Genomic DNA, 22699 nt, shown 5'->3' on the forward strand with positions numbered 1-22699 from the left:
ATTGCCTCCCTGCCGAATCCCTGATAGCTGCAAATAATGATATCAGTGCCCCGCTAATCTCCTCCGCTCACGGCCTGGCATCAACCTATTGAGTCACCTGTCATACTTATTTCTGATGAGGTGAACTTAATCTTGCCGTCCGTAATGACAATGGAGGCCATTTGAATGTTAAGAATGATATTTGTCAAAGTTTCCTGCCTTTTTTTGTCCTTCAACATCTTTTTCAGACAGGGCAATTGAAATGCCCTGTCAAAATGCATGAATCCCCAGACTTAGTTAAAACATATCCAGATATGAGACGTCTTTCTATTTTCTTCTCTATTCATGATTTCAAAAGGCCGGCCTCAAGTCGACAAGTTTTCATCATTTCCATCTCTTCAGAAATGCGAGCGCATATTATCGATTATTTTCAGAGATCTCCTCAAAATCACCATCGCGGTTTTCAGATAAGAAGTGCATATATACAGGACGCTGCAAAAAACTGTAATGCTATTGATGTTTTCTCATCAACTGAAACTTTCAATGTGTATTCTTATATTAACCACAGTATACATCAATCTGAATGAACCCTGAGCGGGTGAATGAAAGAAGTCAGGTAGAACGCATCTATCGTGTAGGAGGAACCTTGCATGGTCATCTGTCTTTAAATGCTCCCTTTGTTCAGCTGCATTTATGAGCGCATCTAATCACGGTAACATCAGGTACCGATGACGCAACACGCCGTTATGACCCATCTTTCCAGCACTTGCAGATATGAAGCAATCAGAGGTCGCCCAGGGTATGTGCCGATGCCCCTCTATCCTCTATTATTCAGTCCTATCGAGAGAGCCGAGCGGTGATAAATTGACCTAAGAGACCCACACAGAAGTACAGCGTGCGTTAGACTAAATGTTCTGGAGAGTGCCGAACGACGTGTCTGTCTATTCACGGGCTAGCTCTCTGTTAACAGCTGCATCTCAGCCACTTAACTATGTGCCATGCTTCTTTAACAATTTCAGCCGTTTAAAAAATGTCTTTTGCCGTTTTGCACCGGCTGACGGGAATTAAAGAGAGATGTGAAAAATGATGAATTTCATTGCGCTGTATAAATGACACCTTTAAGTGTGGAGGCGGAAACAAAGAGAGCATCAATTTGAAACATGACAGAAATTTTCTCATTTCAACCATGGAAGCATTGTGTCACATAAGCACAACACAGACGTTTTTATCATCCACGGTTTACCGGTCTATGCGTTTCTCAGGAATCAAACCCGTGACCTTGGCATCGCGAGCACCATGCTCTACCAGTTATGTCATGGGAAACTATATTCAGCTTAAATATGCACACACTTAATGAGTCACCATCAGTGCTGGGTGTAACTAGTTACTAAGTAATTAGATACTGTAATATAATCACTTTTCGCTTAAAAAGTAAAATAAGGGATTACTTTTATTTTTTCTGTAATTTAGTTACAGTTGCTTTTTGACATAATTAAACTAAATACTTTGTGTAATATATGTGTGTGCAATAGTGGAATTGACATCATAATTCAAATTCTTACTTTAAAATCCGCACATTAATGTATAATTCGCACATTTGTAATACTTTGGTCAGTTATTAAGAGTGTGTAGTTTAATATTATTTATTTGAATGAATTAAAAGAGCCGTTTTTATGTCCATACTTGAATCACTTATCTAATCAAGGTTGATGTAGGATAGAAAGTATTTAGTAATAAGTAGGCCTACTAAATACGTTTTGGAGAGAGTCATTTGTACAGTTATCTAATTACACTATTGAATATGTAATTAGTACCTAGTAATTCATTACTTTCAGAGTAATTTACACAACACTGGTCACCACATTGGGTGACAATCGTTCATTCTGTAATTCTGTGCTTGTGCAAGTGAGAGTAGGAATCACTGGAGAAAGGTCTGAGTTGTGATAAGCAGCAGTGCTTTACAGTGCCATCATCCACCTCTTCATCAAGCATTGATCATTCAGACGGAAAAGTGTCATTAGATAAATGACCGCTTCCCTCTGCTGTCGGATTAACACCGATGGCACTTTCTTATTTATGTCTGCGCGGACAAAGAATCATTTAGTTTGAGCAAGTACATGTCCGCTCTACTCCCCGCCACAAAGAACAAATGACAGTTGTCACCATGCACCGTGAAGTGAAGTCGATTTTTATCAACTCATTTTCCTGTACTTTTTGTTGAAAATGGTCATGGCCTGCACAGAAACAGCCTAGTGGCATTACTGGAAATTTCTTCAACAGCACAATGTTTCTTCCCAGTCAGACAAGAATTATCCAAACAGTTCTTCGGTGTCTTGTAAAAGGACAGCAATGTTTTGCATTTGATTTTGAGTAAATATCACAAGTAATATTAATATTAATAATTGATTCTGATTTCTGTGAGGTGAAGCTGTTAAAACAAAAGACATGCATTTGATCTCATGCCTGAATTATCCAGAGATGTTTTCAGCCAATATACTGGTAATGGTTTTTATATAGGACCCTGCCTGCGAAAAGCAAGCTAACGTGCTTTATTTGTGTGTGATTTACTTTTTTATACAATCATTCAACATTATTTATTAGACATTCTGTGAAAATATAGCATTGATATTTCTAATATTGACCATGTAAGACCATGGCAAAGATCGAAATTAATAATATGAATCAAGGAAGCCAACCTCTGGGATTGTTTTGTGCAAATAATGATAAATACATAAATAACAATCAAATCATTAATTTCAGTTGTAGAAATGAAAATGTAAGTACTGTATGTGAAAGTTTATCATTAACAGCAATAAACACACATCACCTATTTTCATAATTTTTATGGCTCTGACTCTGCTCTGATGCCTTTAATCTCATAAATAGATTTTGAGACTTTAGCTTGAATTTCACTGACGGGCTTATGGCCGTTTTTGTACTGACACAAGACATGAACATGCCATTTCCCTAAAGCATCCACGATAATCAGAGCAAAACAGACAGCCCGTTCTGCGCATACAATATTCTTTTCCTCAGAATAACTGCCGGCTTCTCAACTGCAGCAATTTTAAATCTGTTTGGCTCCCATGAAGAGGAGTATTATGTCTGAGGAGGAGACACAGGCGCGCTAATGAGCGTGGTTATAAACATCATTATATTTTAAGTGTCATTCTGGAGTTCACAGCAGGAAACGTAAGAAATCTCTGTAATAATCTGCTTTTCAAAGTGACAGAAGAATCTGTCGCTTTAAAACCGCCGAATCGTTTGGGTGTGCCGGGGAAGGCGAGCAGTAATGAAGATACGTTGAGTAGGACTAATTTGGTTGTTCTTCATTTTGAGTTACTGCCACGCTGATATTTGGTTTTATTCGCACTGATGTCTCGACAGAAGTAGCGTGCCGCTCGAACAAAAGGGCTAGGGTATGTTAAGTGCTTTTGAAATGGTGAGCTTTCCAGGCAGCGGAACCGCGCCTGATGAAAGGGTGTGAAATACAATGTGGAAATCGATTTCACAATCTCCCCGTGCCGCGTGCCAGCTCTGTCGTACATGGCCGTACGTTTAACGCACTCGACAACGAAGGATTAACGTTTTTCGGAACCGTCGTTAAGCTTGACAAATTAATGCATGTTTGAGTTGGAATGAGAGGTAGACGAATGGAAATTTTCAACTGCTTAGAAACCGACTGCATTGTTGATATAATGTAGTGCCACTAGAGTTGCGATTCTGAAGACAACTCCTGCATTTTGTTGCCTTGAACATCTTAAACAGACGGCTTAAATATTCCCTGATGAAAGCAAAAATACATGCCATGGCATCTTAGATTGTACGGATGGCTTAATTAGCATGCTAAGCGGTGCTAATGGCAAGCAAGAAGTAAAGCCCCGAGCTCCTCTCAGAGTGATTGACGTCTGAAGCGTACTTGTCAGGATGTGTGATGTGTTTGCGTCTTGGTGTTTTTGTTGTCGGGAGTCGGTATCTTTTTCCTCGGTGCTCGTGTCGGTCGATTATAAATGGCAGCTCAAAAGGTCTACAGAATAGGAATTGATGGGACAGGCCGATTTGAGCTGGTTTGCCGAGCCCTGTTTGTACCATCTGTGTGATTGGTCATAACACAATGAAACGAAAAGCCTTTTTCTTTCTGATTAATGGCAATGAAACACGTCAAGCCATTTGAGCATATTTAACACAAGTACGGCAGAATGCAGCTGTTGCATTCTTTACATGAAATAGATGGGGGTGGGGGCAGAAAGCATTGCGGCAGTGGAAAGCAAGAGAAAAAGGGGATGTGTGGCGTATCTCGCAGCCGCTGTAATTTTTCCTAAGGGGTAATACATTTCAAATACAAAAATGGCATCGTAATAATGCTGACGGCGGACATCTCAAAGTTTCGGCCGCTTTTTATCTTTTCTCTGCCAGTTGCTTGTTGTCTCCGGTAAAATAAATAAAGGACCAAACTTCGGAGTCAATTAAGGAGATTGTCCCTACAGAAACTGGAAGATGAATCACACTTGCGCTAACTCAGTCATCACAACAGGTGGGTTGTTTGCCCGGGCCAAGAAAGACAAACGGCGAGATAAGAGGTATGCACAAAGCGCGGCCTTTGCCGGCATCCCAAGGCACCTATTACGTGAAGGGAGGAAAAATTATGCTCTGGCAAATTGCTAACGATGAGCCAGTAATGTCTTAAGTGACATTGTTTGGCCTCAGATCCTTTTGCGGTTCCTGGCTAACGAGACACAAGAAAGGCCGGAGTGATGCGCCTTTCTTCCGTTTTTGTTTTGCGCAGTTAACTCGCTGCTCTGTCTCCGCTCAGCTCTGTCACTTGGCATCGGCAGGCCTGATTTGGCAGAGAAGAGCACGCTAGAGTGGGGCTTCGCAGCGGGAGGGGGGAGCCTTTGATGGGGACCCCCCGGGAGCCTGACGCCAAGGCAGCAGTAGGATCACAGATGTGGCGGCTTTCATGTGACAGTTAACTTTTTCCTAATTAAAGTAGCCCGGCTAATTACAGGCGCTTCTATCTGATCATCAGGAAACAGGATAAGGTATAGCGGGCGACATCAAAGAAGGGTGGGGAGCGGCGATTGGAGCAGATGGGGGCGAAAGCGTGGCTCTTGTCTGGGATTTGGGCTCACCTGGACGCAGGAGTGCAGGAGTCACTGAAGACGACAGGGCCCATCTCATTTGCAACAGTTCCTTCCCTGAATGCTGAGCTGTAATTATGAAAGAAGAGTTGCGAAAAAAACCACCAAAGAAAAAAATCCCATAATTAGCGAGGCAACTCCAAGCACAAGAAATGGAAATTAGTCACAGTGTTATAAATTAGCCCGTGCATACATTACGTGAAATGAACACCCTCGGGGCCGCGAATTAGCGCTTTTGGCTGTGCACCCTCATGTATCTAAATAAAACATTCAGTCCTCGCTTATTATGGGCTAACAAAGAGACATCTCATACACAGTCGTTCTCTACAAATTGGCCACACACACATCATTTATGAGGGCTCTATATGCTGCGGGGGGTGTTGGGCGATTGTCGGTGGGTGGGGGGCTCCTCATCTTCTTGTGTACAACACTCGTGCATTTGTAAACCAGCACGTAGCTCCTTTTACTTAGTGCCTGCATTTTGATGGCCTATTGCACTGTGGTATATAAATCAAAAATGCTAATTTCAGCAGGAAGACTGTTATATCAAAAATGTTATGAATTCCAACGGCAACCGCAAATGGCAAGCGAATGAGAAATTAAAAGTGTATTTTGTCACCGCACTATTTGGAAGTGATGAGGCAGAGACTCCGGGGTTAACAAAAAAAAAACTCGGGCGCCGGAGCCGTGTTTTGATGAATCTTATCTAGAGCGATTATTCATACTTGTCCTTCTGCTTGAATTAAAGCAAGAGTGCTGGAGCCTGTTAAAGCCAAATACTTGAATGGCTAGTGAACTCTCACCTTCGCGCGCATCCATTTAGCTTGCAAATGAAAGCCAAGTACAGTCGGCGAGAGCCATAATGGGCCTTTCTTCTTGCGGAGTGCGGTCATTACATACTAATTTCTTCTGGAAGCTCTTCAGGAATTGAAACACTTGGCTGCGGTGGCCCAGCCTCGTGCTGAAACGTGGAGGCCAACAATGCCGGCGCACAAGGTGTTTGTTTAAGGCCGTCCTCGTGGCAGCTGACCACAATCAGGCTCATCTGAAGAGGGCTGATTGCGGCTTGATGCAGCGCTGCCTTCAGACCCACGCCACTCCTGAATATCATATTAAGAAGGACAATGCAGTCATCAGTACGGTCCATCAGCAAGGGCATTTTTTTTAAACCTTTCTTTTAAGCTAAAGCTGTTTTTTGTTTATCCTACAAAGTATTGCATTAGGATATCGCGTATTACGGTGGTGGTTGAGGAGCTTCCCCCTTCTATGTAAAGCGTTTTGAGTATCCAGAAAAGTGCTATATAAATGTAATGAATTATTATTATTATGAGCAATAACCATGATTATTAATACTTCACATATGATAATATTGTAAATATTGTTTCACATATTTGGCCTTGAGATGTTACAGTATTGACCTATTAGTGTTATTAACATGAGAAGTAAAGTAGTCACTTAACAAAAGATTACAGATAAAAGACCATATGAACTATTAGTTAAATATAATGCATGTATTAGCTCGGGCACTAGTATATGATTATTTCTGCCCTCATTGATTTCACTTTGTTAGTGAAATTACACAACACAGTTTCAGGGGAATTTGTGACAGTGTCACGAACTGTAAGCTATTCATTTGTGTTCGTGTTTTCGTGTCAGTCAGCACAACGTTTAATCTAACGTATTTTAATACGTAGTATCTTTCATGTATAATAAATATATATCAATGCAATCTGATGGAATTCTATTTTGCAAGGTGGGTCATACGTGTGAATTCCAATTTCCTACAATCTCATTCGTACTTTTTGTAATGTGGCTTTGCCACCTTGTGAAACTTGCGTTTTTAGCTACATTAGCCTTTGCGGGTGTGATTTTAGGGTTTAGGGTGAGGTAAGGTGTTGGTTAGCCACCACCTACAATATGTACGACTTCTTTTAATATCAGGTTATAAATATATAAATGTACATAGTGCTGTCAATCGCTAAAAAAATGTCCCTGATTAATCACAACATTCTGATATTAGTAGCCTACTGCCACTGATGTCTCTATTAAATTGATCATTATAATTTTTTTAACATTAATTATAGCCATTCAACAGTATAATTGACATGTCTAACATGTAGGAAATATACAGAAATTGAATGAAGTTCTCAAACACTTTACAGTCATGCTAAATTGTAAATTAAATAGACAAGAATTCTCATTAAAGCTACAAAACACATCGCATTCCACTTTTCTTTTGTTCTTTGATTAACATAGTGACAGGAGTCACAGCAGCAGATGTCCCCATTTTCAAAACTCTTTGCATTCATTTAAGATGTTATTTAACACGTTGAAGTCTGTGCTAACGGCTTTCTGGCATAATCTTGTGTGTTGATATTCATTCAAGCACAAAAGATAATTTAATACTGGTGTACTGTCTGACAGATTCTGACCGAGATTCACAAACGTAGCCTTTAGCCTGAGACTGCATACACCAGACCGGACCACGTGTTGCGTTTTGCCGTGTCCAACAGCTAGAAGCTGTCTATCTTTACTGAACACGTCGGGGCAAATGTTTCATATCGCGCTAAAGTGGCTTAAAGCCTGTTCATAAATAAGAGCATCATTATATAATGTAAAGCTAGAAAAAGGATGACAAAACAAATAGATGCTGTGTTAATGGCATTAAAAAAAAACGTTAATGCGTTAATATGAAAAAATTAATCGTACACTTTAACGCGTTAACGTTAACAGCTCTAGTACATACATACGCTGTATGTGTATAAAAATGCGTGCTGAGTGACACAAAAATAATGAGCAATGATAATGTAAAACCAATAGGGCTTAATTTAAATTGTATGTCTTGCAAAAAAAAAAAAAAACACAACTACTCATATTTGAACGTACAGTATGTTTGGGTCTGTACAAAATTGTATATATTCTCTCACAAACATATCGTTTTACATTTATTATCTTGCTGGAGTCATTTGAAAAACATTAATGATGGATAGTTGTGCTTTTTAGACTTTCGCCCCTATTTGACCCCCATATAAGATAACACGACAGCATTTTTATATATCGTCGCTGCTTTCTGAGACCAGGTATCTCCATATTTTTTTATTTTTTTATTAATCCTAAATCATTATTATTCCGTAAATCACTCTTCTTGTCATTCACTTGGTTTGGCAAAAATCTAACCATTAAAAAGATGTAAAAATGGACATACAAGATTTTAGAAGGACAGAAAATTTGGGGTTATTTTTTGTTTGTGTTCAACTGAAGAAACAAAGTCTTATACAGAATAATAGGAATGCCAGTTCATTACAAGAAAATGTCTGATATTTTGGTAAATTTATCCTTTAAACTGACTGAAAATGAGTCTTGACAGTTTTTTATTTACATGCACTTTTGGAAAGGGGTTAATTTAAAGCTGTTGTCACATCTTTTAGAGAGGTTAGTGATTTGATTATGCAATTAGGCAGGTGGATGATTAAAAGCTTAATAAATAGAGATCATGATTGCTAGTTTGCCCAGTTCAAAGCAGTTTCCAGTTTAACCATTCTGAGAATTCAAAATGTATTCCCGGCAATTCCATAATCAACCATCGTGATTTAGGTCGGTCAATAAACAAACTCCTTTTAGTTTACTGTTATGACTTAAAAACGCTATATGGGTAATTGCGTCGTCTTTAATTACCAAACCATTTATTCTGTTTGCTATCTCAATCTCACCTCCTCAAAGGTGTCCGTGCAGTATCCCGCCGCTACTTAAAATGATTTTCCGAAGACCGCGCGACCTGTCTGTCTGTCACATTGTGATTAAGACATCACAGTAATCCATGTTTGCATTGCAGTGCGTTTGGGTTTGCGTGTCATGGGCCGACTCTAAACACACAGAATTAAGTTCGTTCGACACCACTGGGAATTGAGCACATTATCTGGCCTCACAAACGACGTAGGGACGTTTCCGAAAACTCACACCGTACACATAATAAAACGAAACGTGTTATGCGTGCAGAGGATATTAGTTACGTAAATCAGAAATCTCAAACTTCCATTTCCGCCGAGTCACGTGGCCGATTTTATCCACTAGAAAATCCACTTCCCGCATTCCCTCTCAACAAACCTCGTTCTAGCGTTCTCACTTTCCCTCGCTCTCCTCCCTTCTCTTTCTTCCTCTCTCTCTATCTCTGTCTCTCTATTGCTTGCTCAGAGAAGCAGCCCATGTTTACTTGCCCTTATCCGGCCGCCTAATCCCTGCAGCAGTGAAAGACTCCACTAAATAGGTGCTGGAGAAAAAAAGAGGCGAGAGGGACAGCAGAGCCATTAAAGGAGAGTTTATCGGAGTCGCTCAATCTGTTATCACTCCTGTCCCTCTGTCTCCCCCACCAGCCGGCCTCCCCCCACTGTCATAGAGCCACTGATTACAGCCCGCCGTGCCACTCGCTCGTGGGTGTGTGGCCGGATGTGTGTGGCTCTGTCCCCTGTGTGAGAGAGAAAGAGTGTTTTCACTCTAAGCTTTGAGTCTGTATTTGGATGTTTTTGGATGGAGGCGAGGGGTGACTCCTTAATGCTGTTTGTTTATCCTTGTGGTTCCGTCGGGGCTGGTTGTCAAATTGGTTTGATTCTGTTGCATTTATTTCTAGTCGCGCATGTACTTTCGGCTTGTGGGTAAGGAGTGTTTCTTCTACCAACAAAGCAATGCTGAAAAAAAAACTAAAACAAGGGATAATTTACCCAAAAATGTAATGTATGTCAACATTTTATGTACCCTCATGAGTTTGTAAATCTGTATATGACTCTTTGTTCTGCGGAACACAAAAGAAGATATTTTGAAAAATGTCGTCTTATGTGTCCATATAATGGAGGTCACATGTTGTTTGGTTACCAAAAATATTGGGTTCCAAAATATTATAATTTCGGTCGGAAGTGGGTGAGAAATAAAAAATATTATTTAAAAAAAAAGAAACATTAGCTAGACGAATGAATACAATTTGGATGTAATAAACATATAGATATTTTTTTTAAATGTTTTAAATAATACATAAATAAATAATATTAATTATTAACACACTTTTTGTATTATGCTATTTAACAATTGTGTCGATTTTGTGTTAAATAAATGAAAGGGACAACTCAAGTTGTGATAAATGAGTCACAAAATGTGCTGACCTTAAAACAACAAAGAGATGTGTTCAGTTAAATTAACTTCTTATATGCAGAGTACTGTGGAACTATTAAAATGTGTAAAAAAAAAGAAACCTAGAGAATAAACTGATACTTATACAGCATAATTAGTCACTAGTCACAAAAGAAAGACAAAGAAAAACTGATTTCTCCATCTTTGCCTTCTGTTCAGTGGTACATCTCATTGCTTGCTGACTGTAATACAGCTGTGGAAACAAGTGAAGATAAAGAGGACCACGGTCAGGCCGGCCATCGGAGCAAGCAGCTGTCATGTTGACAGAGGTTCCAGTACTCAGGGATAAGAAGACCTCACGGTGCCAGTGACCTCAACACTTTACTAAAACAGACCAGTCATTTTCCCTCCAGCTTAATATTCTCTGGAGATAACCACTCAGCAACACCATCTGAGCAACATTCACTCTCAGTTTTCTCACTTGAGCGTGACCTTATCGTCAATATGGCTATTGATTGTGCACAAACACACATTATCTGCACGCATGCATCCCAGTTTACCAAGTACAGTGCACAGTAAGCATTATATCATTAGCTTGATCATTCCAAATATTAATGCAACAAACGGTCACACTTTACTTAAAGCCTTTATGTATAATGCATTATAAAGGGCTATTAAAGGGTATGATGGATTATAGTTTGTAATGTGTCTTTTAATAAAATAAATGTTGTTGATAAGAATTATAACCAAATTAAATTCAAAGTGGATCAATGAATTGACAAGTGTTATGTATTAACTGTAGTAACAATTACTCATACGGTGCATTACACAGCATAATTAATATTTTAAAACTACCTTTATAATGCATTATACATGCTATATGTAAAGTGTATTTGTTGTACTTTTTGTCTTTTGAGGTAAAATTTGTATTTGACTATTTCTACGCTATTTTTAATGCTCAATTAATATGTCACATGACAGAGTTTAGCACAGTTGGAATTTGCATGTTACAAAAGTCAATCATTTATTCCCAAATATTACATGGCATCATTTTAGAAAAACATAAGAGAATTTCCCACTGCTATTCAGTAAACAGATTTACAATGTTCCTAACAGTACAGCTTTCACATGCAGGGCAACAGAGAAATGCAGGAGCCCCTAGCAGCAGTGGGGAGTTGTGTTGTCAGCCCAGTGTAAAGAAGCACAACGCTTCGACTCTAATGGCTGGTAATGTAAGCGGCGTGTTTACCGAGCGCCAGGTCTCCAGCATGCAGGCAGTGACAAATTATGAAAGGCGGGTCTGCGCAACCGGCCTGAATTTCATTAAACTTTAACTGGCCTTATCTGCGGCACGACAGAGGACAACATAATAAACGCTGACAGGTATCTAAAGATGTGTGTTTGGACTGGGGAGAGGAACAGCGGGAGAGATGCTGGCAGCTTTGTCACAGAACAAGGGACATATGTTGTGGGCTATAAAACCGTAAAGCAGATGCTGGTGTTTTGTGTGTGTGTGTGCTTATGTATAGGCTGAGATTGTACTTGAGCAAAAGAGCATATTGCATTTTATTTATCCTAAACGGAAATGTCTTAGTGATTGAGGTGTGTCTGCTCTGTAGTTGTTTTTGTACTGGGGAATCTGTATATAATAGGGAAGCTATTTTAGAATGGAAAAATTGCATTTATGAATGACCTTCACACATAAAGCCCTTTACACAAAAAGGTTAAAGTAAATACATCTAAATCTGAAAAGAAATCTGCGAAGAAAGCCAAAAATTTCAAATCAAAGAGAAAGAAAAGACCAAAATAATAAAAAATGAACGGTTTCCCCAAAACTCAAAGGCCGCCATTTTGTTTGCGTCACAATACATGATGTCATGTTCTCTTAATATGAAATACAAAATTATAAAAATGCATAAATGCTTCATATGGGAGATCAAGTATTGTAGGTCAAGAATTTAAACACAGAGAGAAAACATTCAAGCTAATCTCAATTTGGGTTGCACAGTTGTTTATTTGTTGCAGTCAAGGGCAAAAAATTCACTTTAAAAAGCACCAAACCTTTCTTTGACTTTTGTACTGACCTACTTCCCCAGAATTATTTGAGAAGTGTTGAAAGGTCCAGTGTGTTTTGTGAGTTTAGATTCTGAAAAATAACTTTAGGAGACATTTATGTTGAATATAATAAGATTAAATAATGGGCTTAGTTCAAGAAACATGAGCAGAATGAAAATATGTTGTTTGGGTTTAGCAAACAATTAGTTCCCATGAAATCAAAATAGTTCCTGATTGAGGACATTTATAAACTAATGTGCGCCACAACATTGAGAAAATACAAGCATTTAAATCTTACTTTTTCAATTTTACCAATATGGATAAATGGTTTTTATGACCTCATTCTGCGCTTCTCATCAGATTCCAGGCTGTGAGGTAAACTAAAGCTATTGGTTACTTTAAAAAGGGGAAAATGCCCGCCCAACACTTCCTGTTTTATTTGAAATTACATCAACACATCGAATAAAGCTGCACATTTCAGTACTTCAGTGGCCCTTTTAATGAGTGAACTGTGTTGTAAATAAACTATGATGGCAGCTACAGAGAAGTGTGGAATTTATATATTGATGTGCCTTAATAGGAAGTAATTTGTATTTAAAAAAGTCTGTTTTTAAAATTAACGGAATAGTTCACCTTCAAAATTAAAATTCTGTAATCATTTCCCTGGTTTTATAAACTGTGTGAAACTATTTAAAAAAATGTTGGTAACCAAAAGCCGTTGTTCACCATCGACTTCTATTCTATGGACACAAAATCAAAGAGGGCCAACACTTTTCAAAATAAAGTCATACGGGTTTGAAATAACAAGAGGGCTTGTAAATAATGACAAATTTTTTATTTTGAATGTGAACTACTACTTTAAATCATAATAAAATTGCAGGACGAATAATAAAAGCTACAGTAAAATATGACATAAATAGTGATTACGTATGTATTTATCCAGTGTTTGTCTGTTATTCTTGTGTGTTAAAAGCAAATGCCTATCCACTGCAGCATCTAAGAGGAGCGTCTTGTAGATGAGAGGACACTCAGGGGGGAACAAGGCCCTCGAGGCAAACCCAAACCACACTAACAACACACAAACACACTTGTGCCACCACTCAAGTGTCCCCGGGCTGATCCGGTGGGTTGTGTGGCTTTCCATTTCAAACAGGCCTCTAAGCTCTTGCACAAACAGTCCGAAAGTGGTCCTCTGCACCGGGAATATTTGCCTTCGTCCATCTCATCTACTGCCCATTGTGACACCGGAGAGCAAAAAGCGGTCGCGCTTAGATTTCAACGGCAAAAACAACCGCGGCTGAATATACCTCAAATTCCACGGCCTTCCTTGCGCGTTGTCATGGCGCACGTTGGCTCGAAGAAAAGCCATGTAATCAATAACGCGCGGCCTTGAAAATGTTTCCAAACAGATGGTCCATTGAGAATGGAATGCCATCGCTTTTGTGCCCGGAGCCTTTGCATTAGCAGGCTTTAATTCACCCACAGCCTGCAAAATTCTTCCCCATCACGGTTCTGAGAGAACGTTGCCAGCTCGCCGTCTCTCACCTGGCTTTTCTCTCAGTTCTCAGTCCTTAAAGAGCACAGAATACATCATCTTAACTTGCGCCAGAGGACCCGTACAATTGACTGGAACTCGCACGGTGAGCATGAAACAGACATGGAGAGAAAAAGCATAGTGTGTCGTTTTTCTTTTTCAAAACAGGATCGGCCGTTCTTCGTGCTTTTTTTCTAGCGCGCTCTGGCTACTCCAAGAGACGCAGTGATGCGCCATAACCGAGTGAATTCATGCTCTCCAGACACCTGCTCAGCTTTGGATAAGCACAAGATATTGACCTTCAATTCAGCCAGCATTCAAAAGCGATGAAAGGAGATAAGAGCTCTAATCGTTCCTCCATCTCAGGCTTTCCTTTATTGACTAACTGACACATACTTATTCCAGATCTGCTGCTAGCGCCCGAGGCTTCGTAGCCTTGCAGATAGCGCACGCTAAATCGAATGAATGTTTTCCCGTAAAGGGGGCTAATATGAAAATTGCCACCGAAGATATACAAATGAATTAGCCTTGTCAAAGCTAATTGGATATCGAGTAATGCATCATGAAGGCCGATCCGCTCCGCTCTGAAGTATCTAAGACGCATTGTTTTCCTCCCTGGAAAAAAATAAGCTATGGGAGCGTAGCGCACTTAAAAACACGGCTGATGATTCAGGCAGTGTGTCTTGACCCCCGAACGTGGCCCCTGGGATTTTTTCGTCACGCTTCTTTATGGTTTGCTACCTTAAAACACTTGAGTGCAACCACAGTGACCATTCGTTCTCTTAAAGGAGCCGGCGGGAGCAGATGACTTCACTAATGGCATCCCTTTCTCCTCACCCGCACGAACCCAGACAGTGTTTTACAGACCCCTCCAGTCATTTTCGTATTTATATTTACATGCATACGAGTGTCCCCATCCACCAGAATGCAGGCGGTGATATTCCAATTCCTGTCAGAGTCCATAAATACCCCGCCTGGGCAGATCCAGTGGTTTATTTATTTGACTGACATTGTCTAAATTGAAGTTTGACACTCTTCACCACTCTAACCTTTATGCAAATGCAAAATCATCCAAATGTGATGGACAGAATTCAATTAACTGAGATGACAGAGAATAATCTAGTGAACTGAATACATCAGCCGGTTGAAAGGTAACACAATCATCGCCGGCGAGGTGCGGGGATGGAGGGTTGTTCGGAGAGAGAGAGAAAGAGAGAGAGAGAGAGAGAGAGAGAGAGAGAGAGAGAGAGACAGGAAGGGGGGCTAAGGATGCAGATATAGCCCATTTCCCCTGTCTTTTCTAATGGCGCAAGCTCTATTTCTCCAAAGCGAAGTCTTCAGTCCGGTAAACTCTTGATCTCAAATGAGAGGTCTGGAACACTGTTGCTAAGCAATTAGGAGGCTTTATTGAGCAGCTGATTCCTGCCGCTCAGTGTCCATCAGTGTGATTTCGCCTCACCTAATAGACTTCCATACTGATGAAGAACAAAACCCAGTGCTCAAAGAAAATGGCTCAGGACCCGGCCTTCCACTGAATGAGCTTTCCTTAAAACAAAGCCTACTTAAAACAACTGTGTACATTTCTTTAATTCTACCAATCATGCCAAATTAAGAGAGAGAGATAAAGATAGCAGCGTTATGAGCAACGTAAGTCAAGCTTACAAAATGTCGCCACCAGATTTGATATTGCATGATTAATAGTATCGCTATTGAAATATTTGTTATTTATCAAAAATAAGAGCATCAGCGGATTTAATAAACAGATCACACAGTGAAATGTGTGTGAATGCAGTGTCAGAACAGCCTTGTCGCCAGATGGGGGCACCCTTAACCAAGTTTTGAAACGGTTTGCTTTGTCAGTGCCGGAACACCACAGTCTGTACAAATAATATCTAAACAGGTGGTGAGGGCTGTAATGACTGCAAACATTTAATGATTAACAAACAGAAACCTTGAATTCTCTCAATGACAATATGAATGGGATTCCTGTTGTGAGTTTTGTGTGATGAAATATTGCAGATAGACAATTTATAGCTTATATACAGTATAACATATAGGGTAGTATAGTGACTATATGTGTATAGTACAATATTTTTCATGTCACATTAGTGCAATAATGTAGAAAGTATCTGCAGTTATCCCAAAATGCCAAAGCACCGTGCAGCTTTGATTTCTGGAGTAACTTCTGTAAATAACTGAAGAGCTGGAAATGTTCAGGAATGGTAACACTAGATGGCTCTGTTGTGATACGTGAGGTGCTGATGGACAACAGAGATTTCTTCCATTTGTATCTGCACGCACACTCTTAATGCACTTTGTATTTGGCAAACTAGTTTTTCCCTCAAGTGCATTTGACCAAGACGCATTAAATATCATTGAAATTCAATGTAGATTTCAACCAGCGTAACAAAAAAATTAAGTCCTTTCATACGCTTCCGCGGCCCGCACACAGGCGCAGTCCTCTGTGGATCTGAAAAGCTCATGATGGAGTGGTCCTCCATCGTTTCCCTGCGCAAAAAAAGCTGTTTTATGAAGAAGAACTGCGAAATGTAAAGCATGTTTTCACATCGCAAATTTTACCACCGTGTCCTTGGCGCATCCGCAGCCTCCCTTTATCAACTGAAGACTTTCTTTAAACCAGATTTTTAACACTTTGAACGAACCAGCGAGCAAAGCGCTAGCGTTAAATCATATCCATTAGCGTTAGTTAAGTGATTCTTCACCGTATCCGTTACATAGAATGTAACTTCCATTAGCCTTCCGACTGGCTACAGTACACGTCGTTTAATTAAATATAGCCTTTCAAAGAAAGCCACCGCAAGCAATTTCGAGAGAAGCGAATTTGAAGCTCGCATGAGGTTACTAGTGCTTTTAACCACTAGTATGAGTGCATAGACTGTTAATTAACATATTTAGAATTAAGTGGATTTGCAATGCAGTAATCAGTCTCTAATTTACTAAGAACTGAAGCCTTTCAAATGCAGGAGCGCAATCGCAGCCGCCGAGCATTACATAATCGCTCATTATGTCGCGGATACTAAATAAATAAAGAAGCAACGCTGATGGATCGCGCTCATCAATATGATTGGTTAATGAGAAGTCATCGGACTTGCGCGGGCGGGGAGGAAGCGTTCTCGTCTCAAGATCATGCATGCAATTGTCCTTTTCGTTTTCACTTTTTTCAACTAAACATACACAACCACAACCTATCTGACACTTGCTATCTGCACTATGGCTTTGAACATTTCAAAGCACATGCAATTAACCCGACCCTTTCTATTTAACTTTCTCTGACAATGCTTTAGGGTGGAAAATACAGCGTCCTACGTAGTCGCTGACACAGCCTTGAACTTTCCCAGCTAAGAAAAATCGCCCACATGGTTGACTGGCTCCTCGCAGACCCGTGGACACGCTGCAGCCCTTCCTGCAGAACCTACCAAAGAAAGACCTCGCCGTTTTCATTTCGCTGCGGTATCCTCAGTCAAGCAGAGCGGTGACATACAGGCCAATGCATTGATATGAGAAAGAAGACGGCGTGGATAGCAAGTTGGCTTTGATTTATTCTGGATTGAATACAAAAAAAGACTCACTTAAATGACTCCTTCGTTCAAAGTATGAAATGTGAGATAGATAAGAATGGATAAGAGATAAGAATAAAGACAAACATATAAGAGACCATGAAAAACAGGCCAGGTTCCGTATGAAAGTGATGTGACCAAACACGTGACCAAACTATAAACACGTTTGAGGCTGACTCTAACTGACACACAACGTAGTGATACTTTAGGCCACTTGTGGACACTTACAATGTCGAAAAATCCAAACAAGCCTGAACACAGCACAGATAGGTCTTAAACGCATTCGGTCTGAGATGTGAGCTGGTGTAAGGCAGAGCGAGGGTCTGTTTTCACAGCCTTTCATTCCTCAGCACCGCCGCTAGGCCAGGGCCTGTTCAACGCCACGGCGCACTGGAGGAATATGAGTGGTGCTTTGTTTGACTTCCTCTCAGCCTCCGAGACACCAGCCGGGTCTGGTAATGAGTCTGCAAACAGGACTCGTGAGGAACGTCATGCCACTCATGACTAATTGTGCTCCAACACTTCACTGAAGAGGAGAAGCAAGACTGGAAGCCGTACGGTGTGCTAGTTTTGAGAGCTTTTTCGTTTTTTTTTTTTTTTCCTTGAAACCTTACCTGGTTACAAAGCAGAAAATCAAACAATATGTGGTTCCCCATACATCCCTGAGTCATTCATATAGATTGTACTGTATAACATTTTGGTTAAGTATAACATTTATAAACCGAACACACAGGGTGTCTCACACACAGTTTTTTTCCTACCTACAACGACGAGTTTTAAGGGCAAGCGAATGGAAAGTGGTGCTTTATCTCCATTTACAAAAAAACAGACCCCCGAATACACGCTGATTATATAAAATTATAGCTCCGGAACAAGACGGCACCAAATCCTCATCTCTCTGCTGGAATGGGGAGGGATATTGTTCAAACCAAGCACCATAAAAACAGATCGCTCGGCCTGTGTGCTCAGGAGAACTGGTAAGCCCCTGTTTTATTCATGAGCATGAAGGCTCCAGCAGCTGAGAAAACCCCTGCAGTCTCTTCCAGCACATCAAGGTTTTGCGGCCGCATTACAATCGGGCCCGGTTGTAGCTCCGGTACGTCGCATTAAAAAGCAACAGAGATTAGCGCGACCGAGTCAATTTGGGGATTGATGGACGGATCCTGGACTGAAGACAGAAACGGCGGAACGACGCGTGGAAATCGAATTTGAAAAGAACACAAGACTGGCTTTCGGGAGAGAGAGAATGGGATTTGATGGCAATGTTTATTATTACAGTAGCGGCTGTACATTTATGGGAAATTGAGAGACTGATGGAACAGCTAACTCTAGCTTCAGGTTAACTCTGGCCTTATTATGAAGGTGCAAAATCTGTGCAATGTTACGTAACGATAAGATGAACACGACGAAACGAACAGTCTCATGCTGGCATAATAAAAACCAGGCCAACACCCACAAACAGACATATTCACTCAGGGAGAAACACATGAAGACGACCTGACAGAAAATGTGCGGAGAAACAAACGCAAATGAGTCACTTTGCCAACGAGAGGAGAAATAATTGGTCCACTTCCCATTATGCTAATAAACAAGCAATAACGATAAACAAAGTTCTAGCGGCGATTAAAAAAGAGATCTCAGTGGGAGGCCACATCTCACCCTCCATTTCACCTCCATTAGATGTATCTCACAAAGTCAAACAACAACAACAACTTAAAGATTTTTTTTGGCATTGAGTCCAAATGTACAGTTTGGAGGACGTCCCCTAATTGCCCTCTTTGGATCGAGCGTCCCAGGCTCCCTGTCATTACGGCTGCATTGAAGTCCTAATGAGTGGAATTGTCATCCACAAAGACGCCCCCCTCTCTCCCTGCTGTGCGAGCACATTAAATCCAGACAGCTCATTTCCATTCCCCTGCCATCTCTTCAGAAATGACGTGCGATGCTTGAAACTGTTTATTTCCAAATTCAGACCTCCTCCGTAGCAGCCATCGGCTTCAATTACCAGTTTTTCTGAGCGCAGCCATCAGGCAGCCTGACACTAAGGTCCAACCTAATTCCCACCTTCTCCAGAGTCAAGAGCATAATGTGCAGATAAAAAAGGTGGAAAATAGCCTGCGCCTCATTAGCATGCGCTGGCTGCCTGTTCATTTGCTCGCCCGCGAATGAAAGTTCTGACACTCGGGTGCCTTCTGCAATATGAGGATGGTCCTCTTCAGACAGTGCGCCGTCCTTACCGTGACGATAGAGGTCACGGAGGGAGGGGGCGCGATGTCGGACCCCGCTCGACGCGCCCTGCGACCGGGGCGCTCGGAGGTGGGTATCGATTTTGGAAGCGGCTCATTACCTGCTGAATCAACACATTATGGGCACATTTCAAGCGCGTGCCGAAGAATTGTTTACCAACGTCTTTAGTGCGGGCCAAAAGCTAGCGCTGACAGGGCACGACCGCACTCGTTAGCCCGCGACCCGACAATTAGATGTTATCCGATACACCGCTATCTGCGGCGTCCGTCTAACTGAGGCCGCTGGCCTGCGATGGCCTGGCCCATTACGTCCGCTCGTTCTCTCTCGCCGCTCCTTCTCTTCCCTTTTCTCACTGCTCCCCATGAATGTATCCATTAGGCCGCCAACGTGTAAATTGTTTTCACCTGCGCTGCGGGCAGATGGAGGAGAAGGAGAGGCGCCGGACGCGTAATTTCCTATGCATGAGCTTTCTAATCAGCTGCGGAGAAACATGATTCCCCGGCTTCTCGTGGATATAGGAGCAAAAAAGAGACTCTCGAATGCACAATCTGCCATCAATATTCATGCTATGTTATAGGGATATTGGAGGCAGGGGAGCCGGCGACTGAGTTCATGCGGGTTTGCCTTACGTAAGTGAGATGGCTTAATGCGAAGGATGCGCCGCCCGGCCTGATCCCATCCAGTGGAGATGGAGTTCAGCCGGTACTGGATGAATTGGAGGATAATTTGACCTACAAGACAAAGTCCCCGTAAGCACAATTTCCAATGTCGGCAGAAGGCGACCTCGATGAGTGACAATGTGCACGCGGCCTCACATTCGGGCAAATAAATTCTGCCTCTTTCTTGTGCTGCGACCATGTTTAGTTTTTCTAAGAGGGTCTGGTACACAGCTGAGGCTAGCAAGTACAACTTATTAATGGTAGAGATAAAATGTTCTATGACATTTAAATTTATGCACTTAACAGACGCTTTTATCCAAAGCTATTTATATTGCATTATCCAATACATTTATTTCTACTGTAAGTATGTGCAATCCCCTGGAATCGAACCCACGACCTTGGCGTTGTTAACGCCATGCTCTTACTAAACAACCTGATCATTCAGTCATTTCAAAAATCAAGTACGACCAAAGACGTAGAGTCAATCAGATCAAATCACATAAGGAGAACAATGCTGACACATTGAAAAGTACAGAAAACAACCAAGTTCAGAAAGTATTTTAAGCAACAATTTAAACTGCCATCAGCATCCAACCACGTGAAAGACATGCTGTATACACATTTAACAATATTTATTCTGTTGGAATGATATGCGATGATCACTGGTGTCACGTTTGAACTGAAAGATAATGCAGCTAATCTTAACCAGCTTCCGTCCAGCTTCACAAAATCTGTGACCTTAATACTGATTCACACCTGTACCTCTATTACCCTACGTTCACTTAATGAGGTAAACGCAGATTAGACCCTTGTGTGCCTTTAACACCCTGTTTACACCAAATACAACAAATGATGCATCACATTGCACATTTGTTTTGAGTACTAGATGCGTCATACTCTCACAAATCAAGCTCAATGCATGCTTTATGACTATAGCAACAGTAAATAGGTGAAAAGCGATCTATCCAATTTATTTTCAAAAGAAAATATTGGTACTAAAACTGTCTCAAATATTTATAAATATAATATCCATATTACAACAACTACACAGTACAGCACTAACTACTATAAACTGCATAAAGCTGACTTTGATGGATTGTAGTTTGAAGTTTTATCCAAAATGTGTTAATAGGACACAATTCAATTTAGTCAGTCTAAAGGTAAACTCTTAAAAATTCTAGATCGTTTCCATCCCATGGTTGGGTACGGAGAGAACCAAGCATTGAGTGCGTTTACATGCGCAGTCTTACTCCGATTAAAAGGATGATAACATATATATGGTCATGTAAATGCGTAAAACGGTTTTCTTTTATCTTTGAAAGGTCATAAATGGCATAAGCAAAACCGCTCGGCAGAGGTAGTTTTTTGCCCATTTACCCAATTTTGGATTGCATGTAAACGTCTTTATCCGTTTTTCTCTCAGTTTTGTTTATGTGCGTAATGCGCATGTCTGACAGCGTAATAGAAAAAGTCTCAAACGTAATTAACAGTTAAATAGTGCATAAAAGTCCGCTCTCAAATCATGCAGTTGTAGATGTAGAAAGTAAATTGTTGCATTTGCGTGTACTGCGGACAGGGGAGGAAAACGATTTCCTGCTTCATTTTTAAATACTAAAAGGACCATCGATTTCGCCGTCACTGCACGTGAGAAACTTAACAAGTCTTAAATGTCCTTGTAAACATGGTTTTCAGCATTGCCGGTATATTGATATGCATATAAATACGTGAAAACTGGTTTCTTTCAACAAACTGATTCTTGGTAGATATCCATTTATTTTGTGCATTGTAAACACTCTCATTGAGTTATAAATTAAAGCATACTGGGTTGTTGTAACAACCAGAAATAAGGCATAGACATAGAAAGCAATAACTCTCATATTTCCTCTTTTGCCAGTGACATTCAGGTCTTTCTATAGATTATGACTTTTTTTAACTAATCAATTCCTGTAACACTATTTGTATTTCTGCACACTGCGGCATAACTACAATATTACACAGCTCTCTGGAATACTTGATTCTGATTGGTCAAATACAGTATTACTAGATAACAGACCGCTCATCTGTGTACTGCAAGTCTCATATCATGTTTATCACCCCGCTGTCTCATTTCTCATGCAAACATAAACACTATACCTAACTGGCAGAGAAATATCCCATCAATATTTTGTGTCCAATTAAGCCGGATAATCTAAATCCAGCTGGTTGTTATTTCAAAATAAACCCCTTCAAGGTGATACTAGAATGCCCTGTCTGGGTTTATTTTTTTCACAACCAGCTGGATACACGTTATCCATTACATGTAGATCTAAACAGCATTCTGTACAGTGCAAGTAAACAAATTCTATTTTCATACACCGATTGAAACCTTAAAAACACATTGTATTGTAA

The sequence above is a fragment of the Triplophysa dalaica genome, chromosome 15 (genome assembly GCF_015846415.1).
Source record: "Triplophysa dalaica isolate WHDGS20190420 chromosome 15, ASM1584641v1, whole genome shotgun sequence".
NCBI lineage: Eukaryota > Metazoa > Chordata > Actinopteri > Cypriniformes > Nemacheilidae > Triplophysa > Triplophysa dalaica.